Below are 26554 nucleotides of genomic sequence, written 5' to 3'. Positions count from 1 at the left end.
CTAATCATGGCCTTGATCAGTGAATTTAGAATGCTGGGTCCCAGCTCTGAACTGCTGTTTTAACCCACCCAGGACAGGGACTATCAGGGCCATTGTTTCAACCTCACCTGCAGCAGTTGCGAAGGCAATGTTTAAAGAAACAGGACCGCCTTGGGGCTGTGGGGAACGGTTTGCTGAAGAGTGACATCTGCTGGCAGGCCATGGCAGAACAGCTTTAGGGAGCCATCAAAAGGTTTTCAGGCACCTTTCCTGACCCTATCCCCAGGACTCTTTGGAACTGGGCTGTGACCGCTTCATTGGTTCCTGGTCCTGTTCTGGCTCAGAAATTAATACTTGTGGAAGTCCTCTCCAGGGTGACCCTCCTCCCCGAATCTGCCCTCCAGGCAAAAGCAGTTAGGGGCAATAAGAGTAGAAAAAAACTATAGAGGCAAAACAAAAACAAACAGAATAGATCAAGATTCCCAGAGACAGAACAGAGGAAAGGAAGTTTTCTCCTGGAGGTGAAACAATTACACGTAAAAAAAGGGGAATCTTCAAAATTGTACTGCATACCCAGGTAAGAATCAGATGAAGAGCTGAATAAATCTGATCAGTTATATATGGGCAATTCTAAAGGTCTAGAATAAGATGAACCAAGTTCCAAAGAAGAATCATAACAGAAAGCCAATCAACAACAAAACCCCAGGCAAGACAGAGAAACTGGCCTTCAGAGTAAACTTGTCAAGATAACCAGATGCCTAGACATTAGCAAAAAATTACACGCTATATTAAGAAATAGGAAAATATGGCCCAGTCAAGGGAATAAATTAAAATTTTGGAGGAGACTCAAAATTTGGAACTAATCAAAAATTTCAAACAAATATCTTAAATCAATTCAAGGAGTTGAAGGAAAATATGGCTAGAGATAAAGGATATTAATAAGGCAGTGAGTGAGCATAAAGAAGATTTGAAAGCTGAAAAGAAATACAGTAGAAGTTATGGGAATGAAAGTCACAATAGGAGAAACTAAAATTACACTAGAGGCAGACAACAGCAGATTTGAAGGGCAGAAGAAAGAATCAACAAACTAAAAGATAGGGCAATTGAAATCTCCCAGACTAAAGAACAGATAGAGAAAAGAATGGAAAAAATTGAGCAGCACCTCAGGGAATTAAATTGTAGCATGAAGCAAACAAACATATGTGTCTCCTTCTGGGTGTCCCAGAAGGAGAAGAGAAGGGAAGAAAGAATATTTGAGGAATAAATGGCCAAAACTTTCCTAACTCTTATGAAAGCCATAAATATATGTGTCCAAGAAGTACAACATAGTCCAAACAGAATAAATCTTAATATACACATCAGAATGTCAAATCAAAATTCCAACAGCCTTCTTTGCGGAAATGGAAAGGCGAATTACCAAATTTATTGTAAGGGCAAGTTTCCCCAAATAACCAAAACCATCTTGAAAAAGAAGAATGAAGTTGGTAGACTCACTTTCTGACACTAAAACTATTATGCACCCCGCAGCTGTGCCGGCTGCTGGCTCTGAGCCTTGCGTGCACCCTCGCAGGAGCAGTCTGCGGACTCTGGGAGCTGCAGTACCTAGGGCCAAGGAAGCACATCCTTCGCTACAGCTCCAGGAACGAGGACCACACAGGCACCAGCACCCTGTCCGTGTTCTGCCTGCAGCATGCTACAGCCTAAGAGATGAATTTCCTCTGTTGACCAATAAACATGCATTCTGGAAAGATATTTTGGAGGAGTTGCTATCATTTATCAAGGGATTCCAAAGGAGTGAAAATCTGGTTCACCAACAGATCTTGTGACTTTCTAGATGGCCTGGGATTCTCCCCAGAGAAGGAGACTTGGGCCCAGTATATGGTTTTCAGTGGTTGGGGCGCAATACAAAGATAAGAATTCAAACTATTCAGGCCAAGGAATAGACCAGCTGCAAAAAGTAACTGACACCATCAAAACCAACCCCAACAACAGAATCATGTGTGCTTGGAATCCAAAAGATCTTCTCTAATGGGCCTGCCACTGTGCCACACCCTCTGCCCCTCTATGCGGGCAATGATGGGTTCTTGTGCTAGATATACAAGCAGTTGGGAGACATGGGCCTTGGAGTGCCTTTCAATATCAACAGCTATGCCCTGCTCCCCTATATAATCCCACACATCATAGGCCTGATACCAGGCAACTTTGTACATACTTTGGGAGATGCACATATTTACCTGAATCACATCAAGGCACTGAAAATTCAGCTTCAGTGAGAACCAAGACCTTTCCCTAAGCTTAAAATTCTTTGAAAAGTTGAAACAATTGACGACTTCAAAGCTGAAGACTTTCAGACTGAAGGGTACAATCCTAATCTGACTATTAAAAAGGAAATGGCTGGCTAAAGTGCTTTTAATGGAATTGTTTCAAGGGTGTCGCAGTCTTTAGGGGTTGGATGACAGGTGAATACTTTTTGCTATAAAGGAAAAGAATTAGGTCAAAAACTTCTTAATGCCTTTCTTTTAAGGATGTTGCTACGAGCAAATATAATTGCTGGTTATTTTAGTAACGAGAGGCTTTGGGCTTGGTTAACTCACTGAGAATGTATGAAAAAGCGAAGGTTATGAATAAGGTCAGAAGAATGAAAATTTATATACAAAAAACATGTACATGCATTTCACACATATATCTTTATAAAGAAGGTCAGTAAATTTTAAGAATTATATAAACTATTCCCTCAAAATTTAGGGAGCTGAATAACACTGTAATGGATGGTGTGCTTATGAACACTTAGCTATATTTGTTTGATATGTTGCTATAATAAAGCCAAGTTCTGCCCTCATCAGTGTTTTATTTCATATTGCCGTATCAGCCAGCTCCTATCTAAAATAATGAAATTTGATCAAACCCTTGTAAGCAAACCAGCTATATTCTTATTTGAATGCTGATTATAGAATTAAACTATTTTGTCTATGTAAGAGGAAAAAAGAATAAAAAACTTATTACAAAGCCACAGTGATCAAGGCACCATAGCACTAGCACAAGGATAGGTATACAGACCAGTGGAGTCTAACTGAGAGTCTATTAACTGATGAATGGATAAACAAAATGTGGTATATACTGACGACTGAAAATTATTCAGTAGTAAGAAGGGATGAACTACTGATGCATGCAACAACATGGATGAAATGTGAAGACATTATAGGCCCTCATATCTAAGGACAGTTGAATTTTGACAAGGCTGCCAAAGTCCACTCAATTGGGAAAGAATAGTCTCCTCAACAAATGATGGTGGGAGAACTGAATATCTGTATACAGAAGGATGAAAGAGGACCTCTATCTCACATCTTATACAAAAATTAACTCAAAATGGTTCAAAGACCTAAAATTAAGAGCCAAGACCATAAAACTCCCAGAAGATAATATAGGGAAACATCTTCAAGATCTTGTGGTAGGCGATGGCGTCTTAGACTTTACATCCAAAGCACAAGCAGAAAAAGAAAAATTAAATAAATAGGACCTCCTTAAAATAAAAAAAAAACTTTTCTGCCTCAAATAAAGTGAAAAGGCAACCTACTGCATGGGAGAAAATATTTGGAAACCACATATATTAGATAAGGGTTTAATATCCAGGATATATACAGAAATCCAATAACACAACAATAAAGACAACCCAATTTAAAAATGGTTAAAATACTTGATTTGACATTTTTCCAAAGAGAAGATACAAATGGCTAAAAAAACACAAAAAAAATGCTCAGCATAACTAGCTACTAGTAAATGCAAATCAAAACCACAATAAGATATCATTTCACACCTAACAGAATGGCCATTATCAAAAAAACCCAGAAAACTATAAATGTTAGAGAGGATGTGGAGAGATAGGAACACTCATTCACTGCTGGCTAGAATGTAAAATGGGGTAGCCACTGTAGAAGACAGTTCGGCGGTTCCTCAGGAAGCTAAATATAGAATTATCAAATGATCCAGCAATCCTGCTAATAGGTATATAACCAGAAGAACTGAAAACAGGGATGCAAATAGACATTTGCACACCAATGTTCATAGCAGCATTATTCACAATTGCCAAAAGGTAGAAGCAACCCAAGTGTCTATCAACTGATGAATGGATAAACAAAATGTGGTATATACTGACAATTGAATATTATTCAGTAGTAAGAAGGGATGAACTACTGATGCATACAACAACATGGATGAAATGTGAAGACATTATGTTGAGTGAAATAAGTCAGACATAAAAGGGAAAATGTTGTATTATCTCACTAATACGAATTAATTAAAATAAGCAAACTCATAGAGTTAGAATCTAGAACACAGGCTACCATGAAATAGAATGGAGGTAGAGAATGGGGAGCTTATGCTTAATTTGTGCAGAATTTCTAATTAGATTGATAGTAAATGTTTGAAAATGGACAGTGATGAAAGTATAGCACATTATTGTGAATGTTATTAACAGTGCTGAATTATCTGTGTGAACGTGGTAGAATATTACTAGAAGGAAAGCTAGAGGTAAAAACATGGGACTGTGTTACACAGTGACTCCTGTGGATGATGACTTAATAGCACAAATAAATGTTCTTTCATGAACTATAATAAATGTATATCACTATTTCAAGTGTTACACTAAATAACCAGGGAAAAAATACACCTGATGCAAACTATAAACTATAGTTAACAGTAATATTTCAGTACTGTCATCAATTGTAACGATGCAGAGTCAACAATAGGGGGATATATGGGAATGTAGTATTTTTTATATGACTTTTATGTAAATCTACAACTTCTCTAATTAAAAAAACAACAATTAAAAAATACTTCTGCTATATGTAACAACATGGATGGACCTTAAGGACATTACGCTGAAGTGAGATTAGCCAGAAAGAAAAGGACAAATAGTGTATGGTCTCACTGATATGAACTAACATTAATGAATGAACTTGGATAATTTCAGTTAAGAACAGAGGTTATCAGGAGATAGAAATACAATAGATACTGGGTAATTGGAACTGAAGAGATACAGATTGTGCAACAGGACTGATTATAAAAATTCAGAAATGTATGCACAATACTGCCTAACTGTAATACAATAATGTTACAACACTGAATGGAGCTGAATGTGAGAATGATAGAGGGAGGAGGCCTGAGGGCATAAATGAAACCAGAAGGAAAGACAGATAATAAAGACTGAGACCATATAATCTAAGAATGCCTAGAATGTATAATGATAGTGAATAAATGTACAAATTTTAAAATTTTTGCATGAGGAAGAACAAAGGAATGTTAATAATGCAGGGTATTGAAAATAGATGGTAATTAATATTTTAAAACGTTAACTTATGTGTGAGACTAAAGCAAAAAATATTTATTTGGTACAAAATTCATATTTTGACTAGTGCATTTCCTAATATAACTTATGTGGACAGCTAAACTGAATACGATAAGTACATGGAAACTTGAGTAGGGCATGAGATTTTGTAGGTTTATCCAGAGTGACGCCCTGATAAATCCCAGAAGGATTTGAACAGTGAATAAAAAAATATTTGCAAAATCCCCTTGGGAGAATGGTGAGAAAGGGGTAAAATTTAACTTCCCTAAGTGAGAATTCTTGGTATTCTCACAAGCACTGTAGACAACCAAAGCAATAGGCTGAGCCCCCAATTTTGGGGTTTGTTCATAAGAAACTTAACCCCACAAAGGAGAGGCTAAGCCTACTTAAAGTAGGGTTAAGAATCACCCCCAACACTTAGGGCCAAGATGGCGGCTTAGCAATGTGTGCATTTTAGTTCGTCCTCCAGAACAACTACTAAATAACCAGAAACAGTACAGAACAGCTCATGGGGCCATGTCAGTGACCAGACACACAGCGTACCCCAGTCTGGACCCGCTGGACCAGCTGTGAGCCCCCCCCCAGAATGATGAGTTCCTGAAGCTGCGGCGGCCAGCGCCCCTCCTCCAAAGGCTGCTTCCCAGAGGGGAAAGGAAAGAGACTTTACCAGCAGCAGGGGCTGAGCCCAACCAAGCCAATTGTGGAATTAATTAACAAATTTTGACTACTAAAAATAGGCCCCCAGCTCAGGTGAACCTAGTCAAAGTGGAGGTCACTCATTTTTGCCCTGGCACCAAGTGGGCAGGGCTGACAGAAAAAGAAAAAAAAAATAGGAAACAGAGGTTTCTGTGGCTGTGTTTCTACAAAGGCTTGACTGCCTTTGGATACAGCAGCAGGACTTCTCAGGCTGAAACTGCCCCAGGCATAGGCAGAAGCAAGCTCATCTGAGGGCTTGTCTGGAGACTGTGCCTTCCCCAGGGAAGGGGTGAAGCCCAACTCAGGTGGAATCCCTCCCTCAAGGAATTCAGACAACAGGGCTTGGTAATTTGAAGCCATTAAAACCAGCCTACAATCTCTTCTCTGTCTCCACCATGCCCCCAGCAGGCAGAGTCTGCCAAAGTTAAAGGTACCGCATCATCTTATGCTGGTGGGACCTGCAGGCAGACAAGTGCCACATACTGGGCAGAATAAGAAAAACAAAGCCCAGAGACTTCACAGGAAAGTGTATCAACTTGCTCGGTCTCACCCTCAGGGAAAACTGATGCAGGTGACGCTTTCCTCCTGACAGGAGGCCAGTTTGGTCTGGGAAAATCTGGCTGGGGTCTATAATACCTAAGTAGACCCTCCTAAAGGTGGGGGTGGGGGGAGGCACCATACAAGCAGGGCAAGAAACAAGAAAACAAGAACTGAAAAATTCTCCTCTGTTAAACAAAACCTAAGCTAGGGGTCCAGATAAAGCTGAACTGAGTGTCAAAGAACAGATAGACAACAAATTCATCCAGCAAGAAAACCTTAGGTAAAAGAAGTGAAAGCAATCTCCAGAATAAACTAATTAAGGTAATTAAATGCCTAGACTGCAGCAAAAAATAACAAATCACACTAGGAAAATTGAAGATATGGCTCAAAGAAACAAACCAACAATTCAAATGAGATAATTAATTCAGAATATATGAACAGACATGGAAAACCTCATCAAAAACCAAATTAATGAATTGAGGGAGGATATAAAGAAGGCAAATGAACAAAAAAGAAGAAATCGAAAGTCTAAAAAAACAAATCACAGAACTTATGGAAATGAAAGGCACAGTAGAAGGGATGAAAAAAACAATGGAAACCTACAATGGTATATTTAGAGAGGCAGAACATAGGATTAGTGAACTGGAGTACGGAACATCTGAAATCTGACAAGAAAAAGAAAATATAAGAAAAAATTGAAAAATATGAGCAGAGACTCAGGGAATTGAATGACAATATGAAGCGCATAAATATATGTGTTGTGGGTGTCCCAGAAGGAGAAGAGAAGGGAAAAGGAGGAGAAAAACTAATGGAGGAGTTTATCACTGAAAATTTCCCAGCTCTTATGAAAGACATAAAACTACAGAGCCAAGAAGTGCAGCATACCCCAAAGAGAATAGATCCAAATAGATGTACTCCAAGACATTTACTAATCAGAATGACAGAGGTCAAAGAGAAAGACAGAATCTTGAAAGCAGCAAGAGAAAAGCAATCCATCACATACAAGGGAAGCCCAATAAGACTATGCGTAGATTTCTCAGCAGAAACCATGGAGGTGAGAAGACAGTGGGATAATATATTTAAATTATTAAAAGTGAAAAACTGCCAACCAAGAATTCTATACCCAGCAAAACTGTCCTTCAAAAATGAGGGAAAATTAAAACATTTTCAGACAAAAAATCACTGAGAGAATTTGTGACCAAGAGACCAGCTCTGCAAGGAGAAGAGTGTAGAAAGGAAGAGCATGAGTAAAGGTAAAAAGAAGGAAAATTAGATATGACATATAAAATCCAAAAAGCCAAAATGGCAGAAGAAAGTGCTACCCATGCAGTAATAACACTAATGTTAATGGATTAAACTCCCCACTCAAAAGATATAGACTGGCAGAATGGATTAAAAAACAGGACCCACCTATATGCTATCTCTACTCAAAGGACAAGAGGGCAAAGACACAAATGGACATTTGCACACCAATGTTTATAGCAGCATTATTGACAATTACCAAGAGATGGAAACAGCCAAAATGTCCATCAACAGACTAAACAAACTGTGGCATATACATACGATGGAATATTATGCAGCTGTAAGACAGAATAAAGTTATGAAGTATGTAACAACATGGATGGACCTTAAGGACATTATGCTGAGTGAGATTAGCCAAAAACAAAAAGACAAATACAGTATGGTCTCACTGATATGAACTGACATTAGTGAATAAACTTGGAATATTGTGTTGGTAACAGAGGCCATCAGGAGATAGAAATAGGGTAAGATATTGGGTAACTGGAGCTGAAGGGATATAGACTGTGCAACAGGACTGAATATAAAAACTCAGACATGGACAGCACAATACTACCTAACTGTAATACAATTATGTTAAAACACTGAATGAAGCTGAATGTGAGAATGACAGAGGGAGGAGGGCTGGGGGCATAAATGAAATCACAAAGAAAGATAGATGATAAAGATTGAGATGGTATAATCTAGGAATGCCTAGAGTATATAATGATATTGACTAAATGTACAAATTTAAAAAATGTTTTTTGCATGAGGAAGAACAAAGGAATGTCATTACTGCAGGGTGCTGAAAATAGATGGTAATTAATATTTTAAAATTTCAACTTATGTGTGAGACTAAAGCAAAAAATGTTTATTTGGTACAAAATTGATATTTTGACTAGTGCATCTCCTAATATAACTTATGTAAATAGTTGGCTGAACACCATAAGTACATGGAACCTTGGATAGGACATAACATTTTGTTGGTTTGTCCAGAGTGATGTCCCAATGAATCCCAGAGTGATTTGATCAGGGAGTGAAAAAGTATTTGCAAAGTCCCCTTCGGGGAATGGTGAGAACAGGGAAAAATTCAACCTCCCCAAGTTGAATTCTTGATATTCTCACAAGCAGTGTGGACAACCAAAGCTATAGGCTGAGCCCCCAGTCTTGGGGTTTGTTCATATGAAACTTAACCCCACAAAGGATAGGTCAAGCCTACTTAAAATTAGGCCTAAGAGTCACCCCCAAGAAAAGCTCTTTTGTTGCTCAATGTGGCCTCTCTCTCCAGCCAACACAACAAGCAAACTCACCACCCTCCCCCTGTCTACGTGGGACATGAATCCCAGGGGTGTGGACCTTCCTGGCAATGTGGGACAGAAATCCAAGAATGAGCTGAGATGCAGCATGAAGGGATTGAGAAAAACTCTAGAATGAGCTGAGACCCAGCATTGGGATATTCAGAAACCTTCTCGACCAAAAGGGGGAAGAGTGAAATGAGACAAAGTGTCAATGGCTGAGAGAATCCAGAGTCAAGAGGTTATCCTGGAGGTTATTCTTACACATTAAGTAGATATCACCTTGTTATACAAGATGTAATGGAGAGGCTGGAGGGAACTGCCTGAAAATGTAGAGGTGTGTTCCAATAGCCACGTTTCTTGATGATGATTGTATAATGATATAGCTTTCACAATGTGACTGTGTGATTGTGAAAACCTGTGTCTGATGCTCCTTTTATCTACCTTGGCAACAGACGAGCAGAACATATGGAATAAAAATAAATAATAGGGGGAACAAATGTTAAAATAAATTTCGTTTGAAATGCTAGTAATCAGTGAAAGGGAGGGGTAAGGGGTAGGGTATGTATAATTTTTTTTCTGTTTTCATTTTATTTTTCTGTTTTCTTTTTATTTCTTTTTCTGAATTGATGCAAATGTTCTAAGAAATGATCACGATGATGAATATACAACTATGTGATAAAAAAGAATGTTCATATTGTACATTGATTGGTTTTATTAATAAAAATTTTTGAAAAATATTTCTGCTAAGTGAAAGAAATCAGACACTAAGTACTACATGTGGTATGATTTCAATTGCTTAAAATGTAAATATAAATAAATCTACAGAGACAAAATTTGATTAGTGGTTATATAGGGCTGGGGAATGATAGAGGGATTGAGAGGTGACTGCTAACTGCTAAGCCCCTACTAAGGGGTATGGGCTTTTCTTTTTTGGAGTAATGAAAATGTTCTAAAATTGATTGTGGTGATGAATGCAAATCTCTGTGGTTATGCTAAAAGCCACTGATCGTACATTTTGGATAGACTGTATGGTATGTGAATATATCTCAATAAACCTTCTTTTTTTTTCTAAAATAAAGAGTGCTTCACCTACATTCTCTCCATTAAGTTTCACACCTCTGCCACTTACCTGCCTTATGAGCCCAATAAAAAGTACTGCTGAACCCCTCAGTGAGGGAATGTTCATTTTAGAAGAGAAGTATCATTTCCTTTCTCCCCTACCTATAGCTTTGCTGCACAAGCTAATCATCTACTATCTACTTGGCATTAATCCACTCCTGAGCCAACAGCAAAAGGCCCAATCCCTAAGCTTTTGGGTGGGAGAATTAAACTTACTGCCTATAGCAAAATAAGAATTCACATCTCTGTCTGAGGCCCTTTGGTATCTCATCCTAGTCTAGGTTTATTCCCTCTCTGACCAGACCTCTGCTATGGTTTTCTGATCTGATATCCAAATCTCTTGTTAAAATGAATTCTATTCAAATCTTGAATTTGTTCCACTCCCCAGTCTTTGCCACCCTATTATACCCACAGACTGAATTTCTGTTCGAAACTGGATTGATTCTCTGCTAGAACCTAAGCAATATAAGGCCAGGGAACTTTTCACTATTTCCCTTATCTATTTCCAGTACATAAAACAGATCCTACTTGATTCACAACAAATACTTGATAAATATTTGCTGGATGAATGAATGAATGAATGAATCAGAATGGTCTCTAACTAGAGATTTCTGCTATGTTCTACACACCAGACCAGACCCCTTAAATACTAAAATCCACCTAAAGCTAGCTACAGTTAGTTGCCTTACTTCTTTAAGTGTCATAATGTTGACTGTAGGAACCCCTTTAACCACTAACCTCCTCTATCATTTCCTTTCCTTTTCCCATAAAGGTAAAATCTCAGGATGATGAGCTCTCCATTGAGTCTGCCTAAAATGGACCTTGATAAAATGAGGCTTTAAAGTGATTTAACACCATTAAAGGGCAGAGGCCCTCACAAAAACAGAAGAAAAATGAAAATAAATCTTTTCCTTTCATCTTTCAATAAAACATATACCAATGGACAATAACCACATGAAAAGATGTTCAATATCATTAGTCATTAGAGAAATACAAATCAAACCCACAGTGAGATACCACTTCACAGACATTAGAATGAGTAAAATTTAAAAAGACACATAGGCCTTGCCCTGTTCTAGATGGTTGTGTGAGATGCTTCAGGACTCCACCCCCACAAGAAAGCTTTGCACAACCAGGAAGAACTGGCAAAAACATCTTTCTCAAAACTTCAGAAAACAGTTAAGAGACTGTAGTAACAGGGTGAATACCAAGTAAGAAAAAGCCTACTTTAAAAGTGGTCAGTCCCATGCACTTCCCCCCGCCACACCCAAAAAAAACCAAACAAGCAAACAAACAAAAATTCAACAAATGGTGCTGCAATAATGGAATACTCATATGGAAAAAGAATGAAATGTGATCCTGCCATACAGCATACAAAAAAAAGGGGTGGGCTCTCTCTCCAGAATATCTGCTAGTTCTATCCCCCATCAGCAACTTCCAACATGAAAAAGCTAGAATGGGCATAGCCCAAATATCCTTAAAGAGTGGAAGAAAGATCAAAGGTGATGGTGGAGTCACACCGAGAAGGTAGGGTTTAACAAATGAGTATGATTTCTGAATTATATTTCTTTTTGTCTCCATTGTCTTAGAGCAACTGGAAATAAAAACCTAAATTGTGGAATCATAACCCATACCTAATTCTGAAATCTATTCTACAACTAATTGTTGTGATGCACTTTGAAATTTATTGCTTTTTGTGTAGATGTTCTTTTTCACAAAAAAAAAAAAAAAAAAAAAGAAAGTCGATTGTGATGCACAGCTATATGATGATATTGTGAGCCATTGATTGTATACTTTGGATGCTTATATGGTATGTGACTATACGTAATTGAAAAAAAATCTTGCAGTGAATAAAAAAAGTGTCAGGCTCTCATGGTGTTCTGGCTGGCCCCTCCTCTAACCCTCCCCAGCTCAATGCAGAGCCAGCCCATACTCCCTAGTTCCAGAGTGAGCAAGGTAACCTTCATGCACATACTGGGAACATGCATGTCTGGCCCAATCTGACTGGTAGTAGCCTGAAGGACTTGCTGTCCCAGAACTTGCCCGGCATGTAGAAGGCAACTCCTGGTTTGCTAAAGATTTATAATGTTAAATTTAAGACCCATGGTTACTACAAAGAAAATTGAGAATATGCAAACTCATAGAGACAGAAATTAGGGTACAGGTTGCTAGGGGCGTGGGACAAGGGGATTAGGGAGCTAGTTTTTAATGGGTATAAGGTTCCTGTATGGGGAAATAGGGAAATTTTATCAATGAAAGGTGGTGACAGTACCACAATATTGTGAATGGGATCAATCCCATTGAAAGGTATGCTTGAGAGTGATTGAGATGGCAATGTTCATGTTGTATATATGTTTTCACAATTAAAAAAAAAAAGGCAACTAAAGAGACAATGACAATTAGTACAATACATGATCCTGGGTGGGATATAGCAAGGGAGGAGAATGAAATGGACATTATTAGGACCTATGAAAAAATTGGAATGTAGAGCATAAGCTATTGCTAAGTTTCCTGAACTTGATAACTGCACTTAAGGTAGTGACATAAGTGAACATCCTTGTTCTTAGCAAATGTATATGTCAGTAATAAGTGTTCAAGGAGCATGATGCATACAGTTTATACTCAAATGCTAAAAAAAATGGATTAGTAAGTAGGTAGGTAGGTAGATAGATGATAGATAGATGATTGATAGATAGATAGATACGTAGATAGATAGATAGGAAAGAGGGTAGGAGGGAGGGAGGGACAAAGGAAGGAAGGAAGAGCAGCTGTGGCATAACATTGAGATTGGTAGATCTGGGTATCTGGGAGAGTAGGGGCATGTTGCAGTTATCTGTATGCAATTTATATTATTTTTGTAACTGTCATGAAAGTTCGAAAGTATTTCCAAAATAAAAAGTAAAAGGAAAAAAAAAGACAGATATAAAAAGGGTTAATGAGACTGTGTAGAAACTGAAGCTTCATACATTACTAATGGGATTGTAAAATGGTGTGGCTACTTTGGAAAACAGTTTGGCAGTTGATCATACGATTAAATACAGAGTACTAGCGGATGGGCCATGGTGGCTCAGCAGGCAAGAATGCTCGCCTGCCATGCCAGAGGACCCGGGTTCGATTCCTGGTGCCTGCCCATGTTAAAAAAAAAAAAAATCAATAAATACAGAGTACTAGCAATACCACTCCTAGGCATATAAGCAAGAAAAATAAAAACATTTCACAAAAAAACTTGTACTTGAATGCTCATAATAGTAGTATCAATAATAGCCCAAATATGGAAATAATACAAATGTCCATCCTATTATTTGGCAATATAAAAGAATGAAATGCATATACTACAACATGGCTGGATCTTGAAAACATCATGCTAAAGGAAAGAAATGAGACACAATAGACAACCTATTGTATGATTCCATTTATACGAAATATCCAAAATAGGGAAATCCATAGAGACAAAAAGTAAATTAGTGGTTTCCAGGGACTCAGGGGAGGAGGAGTAGGGAACGAATGCTAATAGTACAAGCTTTCTTTCAGGAATGATAAAATGTTCTAAGACTAAACAGTGGTGATGGTTGGACAACTCTATGAATATACAAAAACCACCAAATTGTACATATTAAAAGGGTGAATTTTACTGTATATGAATTCTATTTCAATAAAGCTAATTTTTTTAGGAAAAAAATTCACCTTCTCCCCTTCAGAGTGTATTTAGGGTGGGAAGACTATAGTGAGCTGTGGCTGAAATGAAAACTCAGGTCTTCTGCTTCCTTCCCCAGTGGTCTTTGTACCACACTAAGTCCCTTTGTCACTGCTGCCCCCAGGTACTCACCTACTCCATTCTCCCCCAGAAACAGTAACAGTTGCAAAGGCAGCAGAAAATCACTGATCAGGCTTCCACCACTTAAATTAGGGAAAGATTCTGCCCCCAGGACTGCTACCTCTGCCTCATCTATACTCGAGGACAGTTTCCTCCTCAAAAATTAAAGTGATCCAAAGAGGAAATATAATTTTTTTCATTTTTATGAACTAAAAAAAAAAAGATTTTATCTTTTTTTTGCACAGCAAGCACCGGGAATCGAACCCAGGTCTCCAGCATGGCAGGCAGAATTCTGCCACTGAACCACCGTCACACCACCCACATTTTTTTGGAAGTAATCCAAAAATGTTTGTTTGGGTTACCTACTACTTAATATACCTTCTGAATACCATTTCCCCATTTCATCTCAAACCTGACTCTCAGACACTTTATTTACATTAGGGTGAAAATAAATTGCTGCCATTCCCAGAATATTTTCACTTTAATGTAAATCAATAACTTAAGCTGAAACAGTGAAGATTTGGCCTTAAAATATTATAGCAGGGTGGGCCACTGTGGCTCACTGGCAGAATCCCAGAGACCTGGGTTTGATTCATGGTGCCTGCCCGGGCAAAAATATATATATTATGTCATTATTGAAGATGAAGGCTAGTCTCAAATATGACTTAGTGGATTTAGAAAAAACATCTTAAATTGGAAAATATGAGGGAGCAAGAAGATTACAAGAAGATGGTAGAGTACAAAATTCCACAAAAAAAAAGCTATTAAGTAGGAAGCTTCAACAAAACAACTATTTCTTTGGTCTCTCCACCAACACAACTACTGAACTGGCAGGAACTTTCTGAATCAACTATTTTTGAAACTCTGGAGTGTGGTGGAATGCTGTGAAGTATCCAGGAAAGAGCTGGAGAAAGAGGTGGGTAAATTGTGATAAATATCAGTGAATTTCACCCTTCAAACAACAGCTACCATTCCTCATTCCCCAATGCATGGCAGACAGCAGTGGGGACTGCAGTCCTGGCTTCTGGTGCATCTTGATGGTGCCAGGACAGGGATAGTGTGTTGTCTGATAGCTAATCATTGCTTTTTATCAGCCAGTTCAGATTCAAGGGTAGCCACTGTTCCAAAACTCCTCACTGAAAAGTAGTGGAGGAGTCTTAAACAGCAATACATTTTTTTCCTCATTCTTCATATTTAATTCCACATTTAGGAGTAAAAATAGCTTGGAAAAGTCCCAAATAGATGGCTCCATCTTTCAACAGTAAATAAATAAATAAATAAATAAATAAATAGCAATCATAAAAAAGAAGAGGAACTAGATTCCCAGTTATAACAAAATAATATTAGCATATCCAGTCCTCAAAAAAAATTTTAAAGCACATAATGAGACAAAAAAGTATAGACTTTTCATAAGAACAGAAAAGAATTTGCCAGGAACCACCCCTGAGGACGCTCCTACATTGGAACAATAAGACAAAAACTTTAAATCAACTTTCTTAAATATGTTCAGAGAGCTAAAGGAACCCATATACTAAGAACTAAAGAAAATTAGGGAAAAACTGGCTGAACAAAATAAAGAGATGGACATTATAAAAGTGAAGCAAACAAAAATTTTGAAGCTCTAGAGTACAGTGTTTGAGAAGAAAAACTCATACCAATTCAACTGCACATTTGAACAGGCAGTAGAAAGGATCAACAAACTTGAAGGCAAGACGGTTGAAAATACCCAGTATGAGGAACAGATATAAAGAATGAAGAAAAAGAAAAGAGCCTGAGGGAACTGTGGAACACTATCAAGCATATCACCATATACATCATTGGAGTCCCAAAAGGACGAGAGAGAGAGAGAAAGGGGCAGGAAAAGTATCTGTAGATGTAACAGCTGAACACTTTCCAAATCTGATGAAAGATAAAAATACTCACATCGAAGAAGCTCAAAGAACTTCCTTCAGGATAGACTCTATGAGATGTACAACAAGACACACTATAGAGGAACTATCAAAACCCAAAGACAAACAGAGGATTTTTAAAGCAGCAAGAGAGAAATGACTTGTCACATACAAGGAATAAGATTAATGGCAGTTTTCTCATCAGAAACTAGAAGACAGTGGGATGACATACATAAAACAATGGGAAACAGAAAAAAACTCTCAATTGAGAATTCTATATCTGGTAAAATTATCTTTAAAAAATTAAGATAAAATTACATTTACAGATAAACAAGATCCGAAAGAACACACTGACAGAACACCTGCCATACAAGAAATGCTAAAGAGAGTTCTTCAGGTTGAAATAACTTATAGCCACAAGAATAAACAAAAAGCATCGGTAAAGGTACTACACAGGTTAATATAAAACACTGCATTATTTTATTTTTGGTTTCTAACTGATTCCCACCTCCCAATATGACCTAAAATGCAAATATGTAAAATAACATTTAAAATGTATGTTAATGCGTTGATGGTTAGGTACTGGTGTCAACTTGGCCAAATGATTATGGCCAATTGTCTGGTCAGCCAAGCACTGGTCTGACCATCACTGCAAAGATATTTTGTGGCTGATTGATTAGATCATCAGTCTGTTGCATCTGTAGCTGATTACATCTACGATCAACTAAGGCCCATCTACTGCAATGAGATAATACAAGCAGTTGAAGATTTTTAAGGGAGAAGAGAGATTCTTTCACTATTTCTTCAGTCAACAAGCCTCTACTGTGGACTTTGTCCTGACCCTGCATCAGGCCTGCAAGCTTCATAGCCTGCCTTGTGGATTTCGGACTTTTCCATTTCCACAGCTGTGTGAGACACTTTGATAAATATCATATTTGCAGATCTCTCCTGTTGGTTCTGTTTCTCTAGAAAACCCTGACTAACACAATAGACATACATTGTATAAAGATATAATCTGAGACAATAGCAATATAAAGGAGGCATAGAGCTATATAGGAGTAGAGAGTTTATATATACTAACACTAGGTTGTACTAGTCAAACTAGGTTGTTGCTACTTTAAGATATTAATTGTAATTACAAAGGTAATTACTAAGAAAATTAGGGAAAACTATAGAAAAAAAGAAAGAAGAAAATCAACATAGTATACTAAAAAAATCAGTTAAACACAAAAAAGGCAGTAATGGAGAAATTAAGGAAAAAAACATAAGAAACATACAGAAAAAAAAAGTAGTTAAATGGCAGAAGTAAGTCCTTCCTTCTCAGTTATTATCTTAAATGTCAATGTATTACACTCCTATTAAAAGGCAAATATTAGTAGATTTGGAAGAAAAAGCATGATCCACCTATATGCTTTCTACAAGATACTCACTTTAGGTAGAAATATAAAAGAAGGTTGAAAGTAAAATGATGAAAAAGATATCCCATGTAAACAGTAATCAAAAGAGAATGGCTATGGGTGGTGCAATAGTGATTCAGTGGCAGATTTCTTGCCTGCCATGCTGGAAACCTGGGTTCAATTCCCGGAACCTGCCCATACCAAAAGAGAGAGAGAGAGAGAGTGAGAGACAGAGAATGAGTATATAACTGTTGGAAAAAATAGATTTGAATGCAAAAAAAAAAAAAGATTAAAAGAGACAAAGAAGGATATATATAGTGATAAAAGGTTTAATCTAGCAAAAAGATATCATGATTATAACTATTTATGTGCCTAATAGGAGAGCCTCAAAATATATGGAGCTAATTCTGACATTTTTGAAGGGAGAAATAGACAGTTCTACATTAATAGTAGGAGACTTTAATACTCCACTTTCAATAATGGATAGACCATCTAAACAGAAGATAAATTAGGAAATAGAGGATGTGAATGACACTATTAATCCCTATTAGACCTAATGAACATATATAGAAGATTGCACCCAATATCAGCATAATATATATTCTATTCAAGTACACATGGAACATTTTCCAGGATAGATCATATGTTAAGCCACAAATCAAATCTTAATAAACACAAAAATATTGAAAGTATCTTCTCATACCACAATGTAATAAAGCTATAAATCAGTAAAAGAAAGAAAATGAGTGGAAATTAAACAGCACACTATTAAGCAACAATGGGTCGAAGAAGAAATCACAGCATACCAATACTTATGGGGCACAGTGAAAGGAGGGCTCAGAGGGAAATTTATAGTTCTAAATACCACCTTAAAAAAGAAGACGGATCACAAACAAATAATCTAAATTTACACTTAAGAAAGTAGATCACAGAAAGTAACTAAGCCCAAATTAATAGAAAGAAGGGAATAGTAAAAATTAGAATAGAAAGAGAAATTTCAAATAGTAGAGAGAATCAACAAAATCAAAAGTTGGTTTTTCAAAAAGATCAATAAAATTGACAAACATTTAGGCAGACTGATGAAGAAAAAGAGAGAGGACACAAATAACTAAAATCAGGGATGAAAGCGGGGGTATTACTGCCATTTTTACAGAAATAAAAAGTATTCTAAAAGGTACCATGAACAATTATATGACAACAAATTAGAAAACTGGATAAAATGGACAACTTCCTTGAAACATACAAATTAACTATCTGATACAAAAAAGAAATAGAAAGTCTCAAAAGACATACAACAACTAAAGAGACTGAATCAGTAATTAAAAACCTGTCAAAAAGAAAAGTCCAGGACTGGATGGTTTCATTGCTGAATTCTACCAAACATTTAAAGAAGATTTAAAACCAATCTTTCTGCCATGATATATCCCAGAATAATTTGGACAGAGAATAAAAAAGTATTTGCAAAGACCCCTTGGAGACTTGGGAGAAAGGAGGAAATATTCAACTTCCCCAACTGGGAAATTTCTGATATTTTCACAACCAATGGGGACAACCAAATCAATAGCCCTCGATCTTGGGTTTTGCCCCTATGAAACATTCTTGCAAAGGATAAACTGAGCCTACTTATAATTATGCCAAAGAGTCACCAACAGAGAACCTCTTTTTTTTTTGTTCATATGTGGCCTCTCTTTCTAAGCAAACTCAGCAGGTGAACTCAATGCCCTCACCCCTACATGAGACATGACCTCCAGGGGTGTAAATCTGCCTGGCAATGTGGGTAGGACTCCCAGGATGAGCCAGGACCCAGTATCATAGAACTGAGAAAGCCTTCTTCACCAAAAGGGAGAAGAGAAAAATGAGACCAAATAAAGTTTCAGTGGCTGAGATATCCTAAACAGACTTGAGAGATTATCCTGGAGGTTATTCTTATGCTTCATGTACATACACCCCTTTTTAGTTTATGGTGTATTTGGAGTGGCTAGAGGGAAGTACCTGAAACTGTTGAGCTGTGTTCTAGTACCCTTGATTCTTGAAGATGACTGTATAACTATATAGCTTTTACAATGTGACCATGTGATTGTGAAAACCTTGTATCTGATGGTCCTTTAATTCAGGGTATGGTCAGAGGAGTAAAAACATAAGAAAACATAAATAAATAATAGAAGGGATAAAGGGTAAAAATTGGGTAGATTGAAATACTAGTGGTCAGTGGGTAAGGGGGGTCAGTGGGTCAGAGGGGTAAGGAGTATGGATGTATGAGATTTTTTCTTTTTTCTTTTTATTTCTTTTTCTGGGATGATGCAAATGCTCTAGAAATAATCATGGTGATGAAGATACAATGATGTGATGCTATTGTGAGCCATTGATTGTATATCATCTATGGACTGTATGTGTGTGAAAATTTCTCAATAAAAATATTTTTCAAAAAAACAATATTTTTCAAACTCCTCCAAAAAATAGAAGAGAAGGGTTTATTTCCTAACTCATTCAATGAGGCCAGTGTTACCCTGAAACCTAAATCAGACAAAGGAAGCATACAAAAGAAAATTACAGACCAATATCCTTTATAAATATTAATGCAAAAATCCTCAAAAATATACTAGCAAATCAAATATAACAGTATATTAAAAGGATTATACACTATGACCAAATGGAATTTATTCCAAGAATGCAAGGATGGTTCAATACAATGAAATCAATCAATACAATGCACTACATTAATAGAAAGTTAACCATTAATGATGTTGGAATTTCTTCCACACACAAAAAAATCATTTTGACCCTAAATTCTTCAATTAATGCCTACTTTCACACTTACTTGATTTTTCTGTTGTACCATATTAAGTTACTTCCTTTTTTTGAAATATTGTTCATATATTTTTCTTGTGATTACCAATGGGTTAAAATTTAACATCTTATCATCTTGTTAGTCAAGATGTAATGGAGAGGCTGGAGGGAACTACCTGAAAATGTAGAGCTGTGTTCCAGTAGCCATGTTTCTTGAAGATGATTGTATAATGATATAGCCTTCACAATGTGACTGTGCGATTGTGAACACTGTGTGATTGTGAAAACCTCCTTTTATCTACCTTATCAACAGATGAGTAAAACATATGGAATAAAAATAAATAGGGGGAACAAATGTTAAAGTAAATTTAGTAAATTGAAATGCTAGTGATCAACAAAAGGGAGGGGTAAGGGGCATGCTATGTATGAATTTTTTTCTGTTGTCTTTTTATTTCTTTTTCTGAATTGATGCAAATGTTCTAAGAAATTATCATGATGCTGAATATGCAACTATGTGATGATCTTGTGAATTACTGAATATTTATGTAGAATGGAATGATCAAAAGTTAAGAATGTTTGCATTTGGTGTTTTTTGTTTTTTTTAAAAAAATTTAAAATTAATAAAAATTAAAAAATAACTCAAAATTTTTTTTAAAAATTTAACATCCTAGATAGGGCCAAGATGGCAGCATAGTGAGGTGTGGGATTTAGTTTGTCCTCCTGAGCAGCTAAGTAAATAGCCAAGAACAGTACAGAACAACTGCTGCGGCCATGTCAGTGACTGGACACAGACAGTGTACACCAGTCTGGAGAAGCTGGACTGGCTACAAACCTACCCAAAACTGTAAGTTCCCCAAACCATGGTGGCCGGACCCCTCCCCAACAGGTTGCTTCCACAGAGGGGATAGGAAGAGACTTTACCAGCAGCAGGGGCTGACCACAACCAAGCTCCAATTGTGGAATTAATTTAAAATTCTGATTACTAAAAATAGGCCCCCAGCTCAGCTGAACCTTGAGTAAAAGCAGAGGTTGCTGGGTTTTGCCCTGGTGCAGAGTGGGAAGGGCTGATGGAAAAAGAAAAGCAGAGGTTTCTTTGAGCCAGTTAGCACATAATTCTTGAAAGGGTCTGAGCCCTGAAGGAAAGGTGGGGACACATAAGAACTGGATATACACAAAGCAATGTACCAACTTAAGCTCTTGATTGGCAAACCCAAAAAATGGGGGTCCTGCTCTGAAAGGGATTTTTCTTTTTCTATTCTGTGTCTGTGTTTCTATGACGTAACTACTCTTTGGATACAGCTGCAAGGCTTCTCAGGCTCCAACTGCCCCAGGCAATTAAGAATTAAGCTTGTTTGAGTATTTCTGGAGTCTGTGCCTTCCCCAGGAGGGGTGTGCGGACCAGTTCAGGTGGATTCACTCGCTCAAGGAATTCAGACACCAGGAACTGGAAAAGTGAAGCAATTTAAGCCAGACTACAACCTCTCATCTGTCTCAACCACGACCCCAGCAGGAAGAGTCTGCTGAAATTAAAGGTACCACATCACCTTATGCTGGTGGGACATGCAGGCAGAAAAGTATCACCTACTGGGCAGGATAGGAAAAATGCAGAGTCCAGAGGCTTTATAGGAAAGGCTTTCAATCTGCTGGGTCTCATCCTCAGGGAAAACTGATGCAGGTGACTCTTTCCTCCTGAGAGGAGGCCAGTTTGGTCTGAGAAAATCTGGCTTGGGTCTATAATACCTAAGTAGACCCTCCTAAGGGAGGAAAAAGGCACCATACAGGCAGGGCAAGAAACAAGAAAACAAGAACTGAAAAATTCTGATCTGTTAAAGAAAACCTAAGCTAGAGGTCCAGATAAAACTGAACTGAATGTCAAAGAACAGATAGACAATAAAGCCACCCACAAGAAACTCCTAGCTAAAAAAAAAAAAAAGTGAAAACAATCTCCAGAACAAACCAATTAAGAAAATTAAATGCCTAGACACCAGTGAAAAATGATGACTCCTACTAGGAAAATTGAAGACATGGACCAGTCAAAAGAACAAACCAACAATTCAAATGAGATACAGTTTTGAAAAAATTAATTCAGGATGTTTGCATAGATGTGGAAAACCTCATCAAAACTCAAATGAATGAACTGAGGGAGGATATAAACAAGGGAAGGAATGAACAAAAAGAAGAAACTGAAAGTCTGAAAAAGCAAATCACAGAACTTATGGGAATGAAAGGCACAGGAGAACAGATGAAAAAAACAATGGAAACCTACAAAGTCAGATTTCAAGAGGCAGAATATAGGATTAGTGAACTGGAGGATGGAACATCTGAAATCTGACAAGAAAAAGAAAATATAGGGAAAAGAATGGAAAAATATGAGCAGGGACTCAGGGAAGTGAACGACAACATCAAGCACATGAAGATACATGTTGTGGGTGTCCCAGAAAGAGAAGAGAAGGGAAAAGGAGGAGAAAAACTAATGGAGGAAATTATCACTGAAAACTTCCGAACTCTATGAAAGACTTAAAATTACAGATCCAAGAAGTGCTGCATACCCCAAACAGAATAGATCCAAATAGACGTACTCCAAGACACTTACTAATCAGAATGTCAGGTGTCAAAGAGAAAGAGAGAGTCTTGAAAGCAGCAAGAGAAAAGCAATCCATCACATATAAGGGAAGCCCAATAAGACTATGGATAGATTCCTCAGCAGAAACCATGGAGGCAAGAAGACAGTGGGATGATATATTTAAATCACTAAAAGAGAAAAACTGCCAATCAAGAATTCTTTATCCAGCAAAATTGCCCTTCAAAAATGAGGGAGAAATTAAAACAATTTTCAGACAAAAAATCACTGAGAGAATTTGTGACCAAGAGACCAGCTCTGCAAGAAATACCAAAGGGAGCACTAGAGACAGATACGAAAAGACAAGAGAGAGAGGTACGGAGAAGAGTGTAGAAATGAAGATTATCAGCAAAGGTAAAAAGAAGAAAAATTAGATATGACATATAAAAGGCAAAATGGTAGAAGAAAGTACTGCACGTACAGTTATAATACTAAATGTAAAAGGATTAAGCTCCCCAATCAAAAGACATAGACTGGCAGAATGGATTAAAAAACAGGACCCATCTATATGCTGTCTACAGGAAATGCATCTTAGACCCAAGGATAAACATACGTTGAAAGTAAAAAGGTTGGGAACAGATATTTCATGAAAATAACAATCATAAAAAAGCAGGAGTAACTATACTGATATCCAACAAATTAGACTTCAAATACAAAACAGTTAAAAGAGACAAAGAAGGACGCTATATATTAACAAAAGGAACAATTCAGCAAGAAGACCTAACAATCATAAATATTTATGCACTGAACCAGAATGCTTCAGGATACATGCAGCAAACACTGAAAACAGAAATAGACACATCTACCATAATCGTTGTAGACTTCAATTCCCCCACTCTCATCAATGGACAGAACATCTAGACAGAGGATCAACAAAGAAACAGAGAATTTGAATAATACAATAAATAAGCTAGACTTATAGACCTTTATAGAACATTATACCCCGCAATAGCAGGATATACCTTTTTCTCAAGTGCTCATGGATCATTCTCAAAGATAGACCATATGCTGGGTCACAAAGCAAGTCTTAATAAATTTAAAAAGACTGAAATCATAGAAAACCTTTCTCGGATCATAAAGGAATGAAGTTAAAAATCAGTAATAGGCAGAGTGCCAGAAAATTCACAAATATGCAGAGGCTCAATAACATACTCTTAAAAACCCAATGGGTCAAGGAAGAAATTACAAGAGAAATCAGTAAATAATTCAAGGCAAATGAAAATGAAACACAACATATCAAAATTTATGGGATGCAGCAAAGGCAGTGTTAAGAGCGAAATGTATTGCCCTATATCAACAAAGAAGAAAGAGCAAAAATTGAGGAATCAACTGCCCACTTGGAAGAACTAGAGAAAGAACAGCAAACTAACCCCAAAGAGAGCAAAAGGAAAGAAATAATGACAATTAGAGCAGAAATAAATGAAATTGAGAACATGAAAACAGTCAAGAAAATCAACAAAATCAGAAGTTGGTTCTATAAGAAAATCAATAAGATTGATGGACTCTCAGCGAGGTTGACAAAAAGAAGAGAGAGGATGCAAATAAATAAAATCAGAAATGGAAAAGGAGACATAAAAACTGATCCCACAGACATAAAATAGGTAATTAGAAGATACTATGAACAACCTTATGCTGATAAACTCGACAATGTAGATAAAATGGACAACTTCCTAGAAAGGCATGAACAACCAACATTAACTCAAGAAGAAATAGACAACCTCAACAAACCAATCACAAGTAAAGAAATTAAATCAGCCATTAAGAAGTTCCTAGAAAAGAAAGTCCAGGACCAGATGGCTTCACATGTGAATTTTACCAAACATTCCAGAAAGAATTAGTACCAATCCTACTCAAATTCTTCAAAAAAATTGAAGAGAAGGGAAAGCTACCTAACTCATTCTACGAAGGCAACATCACCCTCAAACCAAAGCAAGAAAAAGATATTTCAAAAAAAGAAAATTACAGACCAATCTCTTTAATGAATATAGATGCAAAAATCCTCAACAAAATTCTAGCAAATTGAATCCAGTAACACATTAAAAGAATTATACATCATGACCAAGTACGATTCATCCCAGATATGCAAGGATGCTTCAACATGAGAAAAGCAATTAATGCAATACACCATATCAACAAATCAAAGCAGAAAAAACACATGATCATCTCGATTGATGCAGAGAAGGCATTTGACAAAATTCAACATCCTTTCCAGTTGAAAATGCTTCAAAGGATAGGAATAAAAGGGAACTTCCTTAAAATGATAAAGGGAATATATGAAAAACCCACAGCTAATATCATCCTCAATGGGGAAACACTGAAAACTTTCCCCCTAAGATAAGGAATAAGACAAGGATGTCCACTATCACCATTGTTATTCAACTCTTGTGTTGGAAGTTCTAGCCAGAGCAATGAGACAAGAAAAAGAAATATAAGGCATCAAAATTGGAAAGGTAGAAGTAAAACTCTCATTGTTTGAAGATGATATGATACTATTTGTCAAAACCCCAAAAAAAATTCACAGCAAAACTACTAGAGCTAATAAATGAGTACAGCAAAGTGGCAGGTTACTTTCAACACTCAAAAATCTGTACTGTTTCTATACACTAGTAATGAACAATCTGAGGGGGAAATCAAGGGAAAAAAAGTCCATTTACAACTGCAACCAAAAGCATAAAATATTTAGGAATAAATTTAACTAAAGATACAAAAGACCTATACAAAGAAAACTACAAGAAATTGTTAAAAGAAATCACAGAAGACCTAAATAAATGGAAGGGCATACCGTGTTCACGGATTGGAAGTTAAATATAGTTAAGATGTCAATTCTACCTAAATTGATTTACAGATTCAATGCAATACCAATTAATATCCCAAAAACTTACTTTTCAGAAAAAGAAAAACCAATAACCAAATTTATCTGGAAGGGCAATTTGCCCTGAATAGCTAAAAATATCCTGAGAAAGAAAAATGAAGTCAGAGGGCTCATGCTACCTGACTTAAGGCATATTATGAAGCTACAGTGGTCAAAACAGCTGTTACTGGCATAAAGATAGATATACTGACCAATGGAATCAGCTAGAGTGTTTAGATATTGACCCTCTCATCTATGAACAATTGATCTTTGATAAGGCAGTCAAGCCAAGTCACCTGGGACAGAACAGTCTCTTCAATAAATGGTGCCTAGAGAACTGGATATCCACATGTAGAAGAATGAAAGAGGATCCATATCTCACATGCTATACAAAAAGTTAACTCAAAATGGATCAAAGACCTAAATATTATCCAAGACCATAAAACCTCTAGAAAAAATGTAGGGAAAATATCTTATAAATCTTATACTAGGAGGCATTTTCCTATACCTTACACCCAAAGCACAAGCATTGAAGAAAGAAACAAATAAATGGGAACTCCTCAAAATTAAACACTTTTGTGCATCAAAGAACTTCATCAAGAAAGTAAAAAGACAGTCTATACAATGGAGACAATATTTAGAAACGATATACCAGATAAAGGCCTAGTATCCAGAATATATAAAGAGATTGTTCAACGCAACAACAAAAAGACAGACAACCCAGTTACAAAATGGGCAAAAGACTTGAACAGACACTTCTCAGGAGAGGAAATACAAATGGCCAAAAGGCACATGAAAAGATGCTCAACTTCCCTGGCTATTAGAAAAATGCAAATCAAAACCACAGTGAGATATCATCTCACACTCACCAGAATGGCCATTATCAATAAAACAGAAAATGGCAAGCACTGGAGAGGATGTGGACTTATCCACTGTTGGTGG

At 36.9% G+C, this 26554-nt stretch overlaps 1 pseudogene; it reads left to right on the top strand.

Annotated features, from left to right (window-relative positions):
- Positions 1–1454: 1454 nt before the first annotated feature.
- Positions 1455–2381, top strand: LOC143678765 (thymidylate synthase pseudogene; annotated as a pseudogene).
- The last annotated feature ends 24173 nt before the right edge of the window (positions 2382–26554 follow it).

The sequence above is a fragment of the Tamandua tetradactyla genome, chromosome 1 (assembly GCF_023851605.1).
Source record: "Tamandua tetradactyla isolate mTamTet1 chromosome 1, mTamTet1.pri, whole genome shotgun sequence".
Taxonomy (NCBI): Eukaryota; Metazoa; Chordata; class Mammalia; order Pilosa; family Myrmecophagidae; genus Tamandua; species Tamandua tetradactyla.
Note: the sequence above shows the minus strand (reverse complement) of the source record. Positions and strands in the feature narration are given on the sequence as shown.